The sequence below is a fragment of the Heterodontus francisci genome, chromosome 44, assembly GCF_036365525.1.
Source record: "Heterodontus francisci isolate sHetFra1 chromosome 44, sHetFra1.hap1, whole genome shotgun sequence".
Taxonomy (NCBI): Eukaryota; Metazoa; Chordata; class Chondrichthyes; order Heterodontiformes; family Heterodontidae; genus Heterodontus; species Heterodontus francisci.
Window position 1 is genome coordinate 22,987,991 of NC_090414.1, and position 12,585 is coordinate 23,000,575.

General features: G+C 42.4%; 1 protein-coding gene across 1 annotated transcript in view; it reads right to left on the reverse strand.

The window, feature by feature from the left end:
* The window catches only part of LOC137356091 (ADP-ribose glycohydrolase MACROD1-like), an 866,553-nt gene that overhangs the window by 417,206 nt on the left and 436,762 nt on the right, over positions 1–12,585 (reverse strand). The window lies entirely within an intron of this gene.

Here is a 12,585-nt window from a genome sequence, read left to right on the forward strand (position 1 = left end):
CGTCACAACCGATTAGTTATTTTTAAAAGTGTAGTTAATCTTGTTATGTCGGCAAACATTGTTCTCTTGGTAGGATAAAACTATAGAGACTGAGGGTATGTCATGGAGCGAAGCAGAGCACCAGTGAATGGTAGGAGGTGGGAGTAACCATCCATCTCTTCACTGGCGTAGGCAGGGATACATTTAAGAACATAAGAAATAGGAGCAGGAGTAGGCCATTCAGCCCCTCAAGCCTGCCCCGACATACAATAAGATCATGGCTGATCTGTCCCAGGCCTCAACTTCTCTTTCGGGCCTGCTCCGCCTAACCCTCGACGCCCCAAGGTTTCAAAAATCTACCTACCTCCTCCTTAAATACATTTAGTGACCTAGCCTCCACAACTCTCTGAGGCAGAGAATTCCAGAGATTCACCACCCTCAGAGAGATGAAATTCCTTCACATCTCAGTTTTAAATGTGTGCCCCCTTATTCTGTAATTATGCCCCCTAGTTCAAGATTCCCCCACTAGTGGAAATATCTTCTCAACATCTATCCTGTCGAGCCCCCTTAAAATCCTATAGGTTTCTATAAGATCACCTCTCATTCTTCTAAACTCCAATGAATAAAGGCCTAACCTATTTAGCCGCTCTTGATAAGACAGCCCCTTCATCCCAGGAATCAGCCTAGTGAACCTTTTCTGAACTGCCTCCAATGCTAGTATATCCTTCTTTAACTACGGGAACCAAAACTGTATGCAGTACTCCAGGTGTGGCCTCACCAACACCCTGTACAGTTTTAACAGGGCTTCCCTATTTATAAATTCTAACCCCCTTCGCAATAAAGGCCAAAATTCCATTCGCCTTCCTAATTACTTGCTGCACCTGCATGCTAACCTTTTGTGTTTCATGCACAAGAACACCCAGATCCCTCTGTACTGCAGTATTTTGTAGTCTTTCTCCATCTAAATAATAATCTGCCTTTTTATTCTTCCTACCAAAGTGGATTACCTCACACCTTCCCACATTGAACACCATCTGCCAAATTTTTGCCCACTCACTTAACCTATATCTTTGTGTCCTCATCACAACATTTTTGTATCATCAGCAAATTTGGATACACTACACTCTGTCCCTTCCTCCAAGTCATTAATGTAGATAGTAAATAGCTGAGGCCCTAGGACCGATCCTTGTGGCACCCCACTAGTTACAGCTTTCCAACCTGAAAAAGACCCATTGATCCCGACTCTCTGCCTTCTGTGTGTTAGCCAATCCTCAATCCATGCCAACACATTACCCCCAATACCCTGAGCTCCTATTTGATGCAATAACCTTTTATGTGGCACCTTATCAAACACCTTCTGAAAATCCAAATACACAACATCTACTGGTTCCCCTTTATCCACTCTGCTTGTTATATCCTCAAAGAATGCTAACAAATTTGTCAAACATGATTTCCCTTTCATGAAACCATGTTGACTCTGTTTGATTGCATTATGTTTTCCTAAATGTCTTGCTATTTCTTCCTTAATAACGGACTCAAGCATTTTCCCAATGACTGATGTTAAGCTAACTGGTCTATAGTTTCCTGCTTTCTGTCTCCCTCCTTTCTTGAATAGGGGTGTCAGATTAGCGGTTTTCCAATCCACTGGTACCCTACCACTGGAATCCAATGAGTTTTGGTATATTATGACCAAGGCCTCCCTAACTCTGCAGCCACTTCTTTTAAAACCCTGGGTGCAGGCCATCAGGTCCTGGCGACTTGTCTGCCTTTAGTCCCATCAGTTTGTCCAGCACCTTTTCCCTCGTGATAGAGATTGTTACAAGTTCCTCCCTCCCATTTACACCTTGTTCATCTATTATTGTTGGGATGTTTATAGTGTCCTCCACCGTGAAGACTGATGCAAAATATTGGTTAAAATTATCTGCCATTTCCCTGTTCCCTGTTATTAATTCTCCATTCTCATCCTCTAAGGGTCCCACACTTACTTTAGCTACTCTCTTCCTTTTAATATACCCATAGAAGCTCTTACTGTTTGTTTTTATATTTCTTGCCATTTTACTCTCATAATCAATTTTCTCCCTCTTTATTAGTTTGTTAGTCATTCGCTGCTGGTTTCTAAAAACTTCCCAATCCTCTGGCCTACCACTCATTTTCGCCGCATTGTACGTCTTTGCTTTTGATTTGATATTCTCCTTAACTTCCTTTGTTAGCCACAGGTGGTTCATCGTTCTCTTCGAGTCCTTCCTTCTGACTGGAATAAATGTTTGTTGAGTGTTATGAGGTCTTAGCTGAGGAGCCCGGGAACCAAGTCCACAAATTACAATTTGGGAACATAGATCTCATGTGCAGGCAGTGGAAACAACTCCTTCTCATGTGTTACTGATAGTGTATGTTGCAGGTTACCTTGCCTTGCATATTCATTACAATGAAGAAAGTATGTGACAACATGCAAAACATCCTGGTGAATGTGTCCAGGAGACTCCTGCAACAAGAACATATCACAAGGAGGTTCTAAGGGTGAATGTTGCGTCCAGAGTACAGGTGTGTGACTGTTTCCAAAGGCTATCAGGATTCAATTGGGACTTATTAATCTGTTGTCACATAGACCATAAGCCCAACCGAGCCCATGCTCAATGCAAGTGAGATGCATGGCATGGCTGTTGATGTTGCCATTTCTCATGATGGTGAAAACATTGATATATCAATCCAATACCCTTATATACTAGCACAGGAAAGAGTCTCTAGGACAACCAGGCATTGAACACACAAGCAACGTGACATTGGAAATGTATCTTGCAAGGGCATCAATAGCACTGAGATGACTGTCACCTCAGTCCTCGTGGCTTCTATCAGTAAAATTCTAGCTACCAACCTCAAAACCTCATGACACATGTAAGGTAGGTTCATGTTTAAATAAGATTGGGGGAGACAGTCGCATAGTGGTAATGTCACTGAACTAGGAATCCAGAGGCCCAGGCTAATGCCTTGGAAACACGGGTTCAAATCCCACCATGGCAACTGGAAGTATTTAAATTCAATTAATTAATATATTCAATTAATTAATAAAAAACAGGAATTGAAAGCTCGTCTTAGTAATAGTGCCATGCAAATTATCATTGTCGTAAAAACCCATCTGGTTCACCAATGTCCTTTAGGGAAGGAAATCTGCTGTCCTTAACTGGTCTGACCTACATGTGACTCCAGACCCACTGCAATGTGGTTGACTCTTAAGTGCCCTCTGAAATGGCTTAGCAAGCCACTCCATTGTCAAGGGGAATTAGGGATGGGCAACAAATGCTGGCCTTACCAGTGATGCCCACATCCCATGAAAGAAGACGAAAAAAGATTAGACACAATGATAAGAATGATAGGACATAATAAGGAGACAGTCTATAAATGTGGATATCTTTGGCATTTTGCTACATTTACGGATTATTGAATTATTTCTACATAGGCTTCCAGTCTCTTTTTATTTGTTAATTAAAATTTGGAAGTGTCCTTTCCCTAGGTAAAACATATCAACTTTGAGTTCTGCTGATTTGCAAGTCTTGTAAAGGCTCCTCAACATTACTATGAGCTCTGAAGATGAGGTGTAAACTTTCTAATGGAAAATGTTGTTGATAGCTTCCTGTTGAATGTCACCTGCTGCTGTCAATTGGTTGTCTTCACTCTCTTGGGAGCCCTCACCACGGTGAGGCTTGCACCCTCTTTTTCTCCAAAACGGAAGATTCCTAACTGCACAATGATGTACCTTGCAGCTGGCCATTTTAATCCTCAAGGCTTTTTTTATTCGTTCATGGGATGTGCGCACTGCTGGCAAGGCCAGAATTTATTACCCATCCCTACTGCCCTTGAACCATTGCAGTCCGTGTGCTGTTAGGGTGGGAGTTTCAGGATTCTGACCCACTGACAGTGAAGGAACTGTGATATATTTCCAAATCAGGATGCTGTGTGACTTGAAAGGGAACTTGCAGGTAGTGGTAGAGGTTGCGGGTAGATGCTAGGCTGTATTGCAGAGGGTCCCACCTACCTAGTCAGGCAACAGAAGCAGAATGTCAGGATACCAATGAGTCAGTTCAATAATGAAACAATCAAGATCTGAAGCTTCAGAAAACTTGTGTCACTCTTGGTTCCCAGGTGGTGCAGTCGTGCTACAGCCATGGTTGAATTGCTAACTCTGGTCTCCAATCAAACACGTTTACATACTTCGCTGGATGAACAAAGCAGGTGGCTTTGATTGCCAGAGAACAGAAGAGTCATGTCCGCTTCTAGGGCAGGATACAACATGCAGAATAACGTGGCTGGTTTCCCTCACAAGCAATGAAAACATTTGTTGATGATAAGGAGTCACAGAATCATAAAATTGTTACATCACAAAAGGAGGCCATTCAGCCCATTGTGTCTGTGCCAGTTCTCTGAAAGAGCAACCTTCCTAGTGCCAGTCCCTGGCCTTCTCCCCGTAGCCCTGCACATTCTTCTTTTTCAGATAACAATCCAATTCTCTCTTGAATGCCTCGATTGAACCTGCCTTCACCACACTCTCAGACAATGCATTCCCAATCCTAACCAATCACTACTTGAAAAAGTTTTTCCCCATGTCGCCATTGCTTCTTTTGCCAACTACCTTAAATCTGTGCCCTCTTGTTCTCAATCTCTCCACCAATAGGAACAGTTTTTCCCTATCTTCTCTTCCAGACCCCTCATGATTTCGAATACCTCTATCATATCTCTTCTCAACCTTCTCCAAGGAAAACAGTCCCAACTTCTCCAATCTATCCATGTAACTGAAGTTCCACATTCCTGGAACCATTCTCGTGAACCTTTTCTGCACTCTGTCTAATGCCTTCACATCTTTCCTAAAGTGCGGGGACCAGGACTGCACATAATACTTCAGTTGAGATCGAAGCAGTGTTCTACACAAGTTTAACATAACTTCCTTGCTTATGTGCTCTATGCCCCTATTCTTCTTTGGCCTCCTTGTCTCGAGAGACAATGGGTAAGCGCCTAGAGGTGGTCAGTGGTGTCAGTCGCTGTGAGGCAACTATGGAGTGACCTCTCCATGGCGCATGCCTGGGCGAATGTATGGAGGTTGAGAGTTGCCCAAGCGTCAAAACCCCCCTCTCGGCCTTTCTGGTGGGGTCCAAAGGAGTGCAGAGCACGACGTTTGGCACCGGTATGGCTGCAGGAACTGCCGGAAACATGCCAAAGGTGACACATGACCGCCTACGGGGTTCCACTCCGGATTTTCTGTTAGGGTTTACTCCCTTAGCCGTGGTCTCTCCCGAGACGCCCACAAGGCAGCTGTTCATTTGACAAATAAAACAAGTTAGGGTTATACCCTCATAACCAAAAAATACTTGCTGCAGTCAGGTGGGAGTTGAACAGTGCAAACCACCCTCACCAGGTGGCCGTAACCAATTGGGGGCTTGTCTGGGATCTGAACTGCCAGACAAACGGGAAATTTGGAAAACGGGAGGGAAAATTGACCTCTAAATTGTGGAAGGGTAAACAAACAGGTTTTCTTGTACTCTTCTGTTTTCCTCTACAGTGCTAGGAACAAAAGAAATGGCCACATTTAATGCTAAGGAGTTTGTGCAGCAGGGAGAGATATCCCATGATACAAACATACGAACACGAATTATGAGAAGTAGGCCATTCGACCCCTCTAGCCTGCTCCGCCTTTCAAGAAGATCATGGCTGATGTGTGTGTGTCTGGAATTCCACACTCCCATCTACCCACGATAACCTTTGATTCCCTTGCCTAACAAGAATCTATCTACCCCCACCTTAAAATTATTCAATGACCCTGCCTCCACCACCTTCTGAGGTAGAGTGCTCCAAAGTCGCACAACCCTCAGAGAAAAAATTTCTCCTCATCTCTGCCCCTATTAATGAAGCCAAAAATGCTGTATGTTCTATTAAGCGCGCTCTCAACCTGTCATGCCACCTTCAATGACATGCACAAATACACGCAGTCCCTCTGCTCCTGCACCCTCTTTAGAACTGCACCCTTTTTTATTCTTCCTACCAAAATGAATCACTTCACTTCAGTTGAGTACTTTAATGTCACATTTGATGGCATCACTTGGGGAAATCCAACCACTTGATAAAATGCTCATTATCTCTGCTCCAGTAGCTCCGGGGGAAGGATATCAAATCAGTGGCCTACCTGAACAGAGCATTCACCATCTACTTAATGCAGTTGTGCACCGATGATTCTCTTGTGTCACTCGAGGCTACCTGGAAACATCTGGCTGCATAAACATTTAGAACTGCTGGCACCTTTAATCACACTAACAAAGGATTAATAGGTAAAAAGCGCTGCTATCTGACAAAGGAAGCTGGATTTAACATGCTGTATCCTCTTACTTCTATATTCCTTTGATTGTCGAGGTAGATGCTGTTCCCAACTCGCAGTTAAACATACTTCTTTGAGGTTTCAATCCTAGAGAAATCTACTGTTCCCTAACGCTGGCTGCAGATGGACAATAACTCATCAAGAGAGAAATACTTGGAAGAAGGACTGTTGTGTCTGTAGCGTTTCACACACTGACTTGTGTGACCCCAGCAACCTGCCTTATATTGATGCAGGGAGATTACCCACAGTCTACCCTGAAATGTCAACAACTGTTTTTCATTTTTGCTTCACCCATTGCCTACTGACATTTTTGCATATGACAACCAATCTATTATGACTAATGTAGATAATAATCTTTATAAAGCACAGAGCAGCAATAATTTTTTTTAAATCATGGTTTTTGCTCATACTTCCTTCCTACTTCTGCAACTGGTCTCTCTAACTGCATCTGAATCCCAAAGCTTAATTGTAAGAAATGCTTGCTATGTTTAAGAGCTTTCTCCTGGTCTCCTGGCCAACATCCCTCACTCACACATCACCCAAAACTGATTAGCTAGTTATTTATTACATTTTTTGTTCCTCGATTTTGGCTGTGCAAGAATGCCTACAAGACAACTGTGACTGCACTTCATTTAACTTCATTGGATGTGAATCCCTTTGAAAGGTCCTGAAGACATGTTAAGGTATTAGAGAAATGTAAGTATTTTCTTTAAGAGGTGCTGTCACAACAACAGAACTGTTGCACAAGTCAATTTTCTTTAAAAGAAATATACAGATATGCATACTGTCTTTAATGACCTCAGGGCTTCCCAAAGCAATTTGCAGCCAATTAAGTACTTTTGAAGTGTAGTCACTGTTGTAGTGTAGGAAACGGGGCAGCCAATATGCACATAGCAGGATCCCACAAATAGTAATGAGATTATGTTGTTGGTTGAGGGGTGTTAGCCAGGACAACTTCCTTGCTCTTCTTCAAACTAGTGGCTGTGGGATCTTTTACATCCATCCGAGAGGGCAGACGGAGCTTTGGTTTCACATCTCATCTGAAAGACAGACCAGTGCTCCCTCGGTATTGCATTGGGTGTTTTGGCTTAGATTTTGTAAGAAGAATAGGTGCAGTGATGCGCAAATGGTATGATGTTCTTCTGACCGTACTGGAGACACTGATGTTTGCCAGGGTGCAGGCCCACAGATGCCACAAGTCCTTCAGCGTATTAACCAAGTTGCCATTCTTCACGCGTGTTAGCAAGCTATTTAATCGTGAATGGCACTGGAGTCAGGTCCAAGCCTGTCCTAACCAAACATCTGCAGATGTACACTTGACAGCAGGATTCTCTGTGTGGTGATCAGGGTCAGACAGTGTGGTTGATTCCTTTCACTCACTAGCCCAGGAGCGTGAAGACCAACTGTAGAGCCTGTGCCGCCCCCAACTGAGATCAACCAACTCAGCGCAGACTAGAGATCAGACCTCAGAGCTTCAGGTTCCATTCAGCTGAGTTCTACACTGGATTTACCAGTCATCAAGGCAGCTGCAGATTGGACCTTTTTAAGGAAGTGGGTGCGTTTCAGCACCCTTGGTACAGAGCTGAGGATATGATCAGCACCACTTTCAAAACCGTTCCAAAGAATTACCATCAACTCAAGCAATCCTTTTCTTCCCCAACCTATTTGTTAATTTAAAAATTCAATATTAATGTTATGACACTTATTTGAACAGGTCTTGACAGTTGCAAGGAAACTCAATTACCAACAACAGATGCAGTTAGAAACCTAGGGGGTTAACAATAGTGCCTCTACTGAGGTTCATTCATCTCTCTCACACTGTCAGGCTCCTTCAAGGTAACTCCTCTGGGTTCATTACCCTGCATGGGCGAGAATGAGAAAAATAGAAAATAATTCAACAAGAAGAAGGTGATGACTTCAAGTCAGATTTCAAAAATAATATCAGTAGCACAGTAACACCGGCAGTGCTTGACAGGACTCATTGCTGCATCTGATGTTTTCTGTCTCATTAGCAGTTTCACTCCGTGGTGTAATTAAGATAATGATGGGAAGGGATTTAATTGTTCCTCATTGCTGGCCTGTCAGTAATGAGATACTCTTGAGTATAAACAGACTTTCCAAAAGGATCTTCTCTTCTGTCAGTTTAGTGGAAGCTGTATCAGGTTCCAAGAATTGACAATTAAGCATAACTGTTTGACATCTGGAGCAGTGCTGGGGAACTCTTCCAGCTCCTTGGTGCTCTTAAATTCTCCAGCAATAATGAATCTTACCGTTTTACAAGGCAAAAAGCACTTTTAAGAGTAGAGAGGGACTCAACTCTTAAGTCTTTGTTTTAATTAAATGAAATTATTAAACAGTATTTTAAATATTCTGCTACTAGTCTACTACCAAAGGCTCCTAATTAAATGTTGTACAAATGATTTGCTGGATGTGTTTAGCACTGGCTTCTGTTTCGACCTGACTGTCGGGACAGGATTTTTCTCTGAATTACTGTCTGTTTTCTGGCAGTTTTGGGAGAATTTAATGGGGTAGAGGGATCAGTAATGCTTACTGCCTCAGATTTGCTGGACTGACATTGCACCAGAATTATCTTCCCAAAAAGCAGCCCGTCTTCTTTAAAGCCTGGCGTCAATCTCTCAATTTATAGAAACTGGGCTGCAGCTCCTATATCTTATGTTCTTATTATGAAGGGAATTAATGGATATGCAGATAATGTAAGAAGGTAAAATTGGTGTAGAAGATCAGTCATGATCTTAATAAAAGGTGGAGCAGGCTCAAAGGGCCAAATGGCCTACTCCTGCTCGTATTTCCTATGTTCTAATGCCCTTAAATAGAGTCAAATAGGTAAAGCTAACCCCTCTGGCCCATTTTCTCTAATAATTACCCCAGATTTAACCACCACTAGATAAGAAATATATTCTTGAAGCAGATATTGCACTGAGAAGATCAATTTGTTTGCTGTACCAACGGGTACTTTGCCTCCATATTAATCTTTTTAAGTACTTTGAAGGGTCCATGAGGCCTTTTGCTGCTATTTCCAGTTAGCTTCGCAATGACTATAGTCTTCAATTGGGAACATGGAATTCCAAATGAAAATCCCTCTTTTCCGATGTTATGAAGAGGAGGAGGATGAAGAAATGGAACAGGCCAGATTGGAGGCATTTAGAGTAAGGATCATAAAAGATAATTGATCTCTACATGCAGATACCTGCTCACCAGTGTTTACTGACTTAGAAGGTCTTCGCTAGACTTTTCTGAAGGCTGTGCTTCCCTTCCCCCCCACCAAACCCCGCCCCCGAGTCTACTGGGGAACTATGTCAACTGCAGACTGAAGCCCTCCAGCCTACTTCCACCAGGAAAACAGTACGGTCTGCCTCAGTTAAGGTCGCCACCTGAAATTCTTTGCAACTGGATCTTTCCCGGCAGCATCTGATGATCAGGAAGGTTACACAATCCATATCCTTCCAAGATATTCCCTTCAGTCATAGCTTATGATGCCAGAAAGGGCAGAATACTCTGTGATGAGTGCTTCATAGAAACATAGCAACATAGAAAATAGGAGCAGGAGTAGGCCTTTCGGCCCTTCGAGCCTGCTCCACCATTCATTATGCTCATCCAACTCAGTAACTTGTTCCCGCTTTCCCCCCACATCCTTCGATCCCTTTCACCCCAAGAGCTATATCTAACTCCTTCTTGAAAACATACAATGTTTTGGCCTTAACTGCTTTCTGTGGTAGCGAATTCCATAGGCTCACCACTCTCTGGGTGAAGAAATTTCTCCTCATCTCAGTCCTGAAAGGTTTACCCCGTATCCTTAGACTATAACCCCTGGTTCTGGACTCCCCCACCATCGGTAACATCCTTCCTACATCTACCCTGTCAAGTCCTGTTAGAATTTTATAGGTTTCTATGAGATCCCCCCTCACTCTTCTAAACTCCAGCAAATATAATCCTAACCGACTCAATCTCTCCTCATACGTCAGTCCCACTCATTTTGATGGATGCAGCCACAACAAAACTCAAGATATTTGACAGCATCTGGGAACGGACAGTCTGCTTGATTGGCATGCCTGTCAATGGACTCAATATTGACTCCCTCCATCACTGATGCACCATAACTGCTATATGTACGATCTGCAGAATGCACTGCAGCAACTCACCAAGATTACTACAACAGCACTTCCCTCGCCTGCGACCTCTGCCACCAGGAACCAGAGCAGCAATGACATGGAAACATCATCACTTGCCAGTTCCACTCCAAGTCACACGCCATCCCGACTTGGACATAATTGGCAGTTGTTCATCACTACTGTTTAATATGCTGGAATTCCCCATCTAACCACATCATCGGAGCACCATCATCAAAGGACCTGCAGCAGTTCAACAAGATGATCTACAAATACCTTCTCTATAGATGGACAATAAATACGGCCTTGTCAGTATCTTTCATGTTCCAAGAACACAATTTAAAACAAAATTACCTTCAAATCTTCTCTCTTCCAAAGGAAACAACAGAAACTGAAATGACCTTACCATTTTGCTTTTGGACTCTCTCAAAGGTCCTCTCTCACATCCTTCACATGATTGGGTGACCAGAATGCCACAGAATACTCAAGATATTGTTTGACTAACACTATATTCAATTATTAGATAAATATGATCATTCAACAGTGCACATATCTGGTCAAAAATAGTGCCAGAAAAACTGTCATAATAAGGTAATAACTGTCATCTAATGAGATGAACTGGGCAACCTTTAGTATAAATCGAGTATCTGTGGCTAGGGGCCATGTGATACAATTTATATTCCACAGGTGGGCTGACCTGTATCTTGTGAGTGATGAAGTTATGAGTATGAGTGACAGTCAGTGCCAAGAGTACAATGCAGTTTGCTGCCTCCAGCTCATCATGTATTGTATATTTCACAACGTAGGCAAACAACTAAAATTAAACTGATAGTTAGCTATAAATTTCAATTTTAAATGGGAGTAACTACACTGCTGGCCAGTTCTGGTGACATGGAGGTGAATATCTTTTTCTCGCAGTGCTGTCTGCTCACATTCCCATAGAAATTTACAGGAGTTGGCAACATCCTTTGTGGTAAAGGAAGAGTTCCATCTGTGCTGTACTGTCCTCTGGTATTATCAGAATTTATTTCTGTGGTGAGACAAAGTTAAAGATGACAGACAGAGAGAGAGAAAAAGAAAAGAGAAAGGGAGGGAGGAGAGACCAGCTCCGTCAGGGAAATTGTGCTGAGTGAAAGCAATTTTATATGGCAAGGGACTTGGTCTGAAGTCTTCCCATCCTATTATAAATCACTTGTTAATTAAGAGATAACGTTCGTGTTGAGAGGAGTGTATGAGGCAATAAAAGCCTCATAAGGCTGGATAAATGCCAGATCCACAGGCCTCAGCATTTCAGGAATGCACAATGCTTTTACACAGGAGTATTCAATCTAAACAAGGACACTATATCCTGATTTATAAAATGCAGCAATAAAATTAACAATCCAAATTGTGTGAAGGACAACATAGACCCGGAACTAAACCTGTGCTCATGGATTTCCAACCCAACATAGGGCCACTAATAGTAAAAGATAGCTCTATACAAGGGTGTAGGCTATCACTAAAAGATACAATAGTACAGGACCAGAAATGACCACAGGCCCAAGAACTAGTGCCTCATAATTACTTACTCTCTACTCTATTGTCTGCTTCCACAGTCCATTCCATGCAACACGTTCATTGCTCTCTGTGTGAAATAGCTAAATCTAAACAATTTGGTTACCTTCCTCCTTCTAAGCAGCAGCCCACTTCCATGGTTCTTGAATCTGTAGCAATCTCAAATGCATTGTCAGGATTCAATTTAATTGTTTGCTTAAGAATCTTGAATGCTTAAATAATATCCTGTAGTCTTTATAACCAGAGTAACCTGTCCCAGGCTCTTCATCCTGATCTCATAGTTTAGATTTAGAACTAAATTCTCTCAGATTGTTATGTAGGCTACACCAAAACCAATGCACTGTGCAGAATGACCATTTTTGTCATCAGAAACACACAGGGAAGAACTCTGTGTACTTGCTTTGTATCTTGCAGTCAATATGATGAGTTGTGGGTAGTGGTTCTTATTAATTTTGCCTCCAACTTATCCTCAGTAGCTCAATACAACAATAACTTGCATTTATACTGCGCCTTTAATACAACAAAAACTTGCATTTATACGCTGCCTTTAATATAGTGAAAAATCCC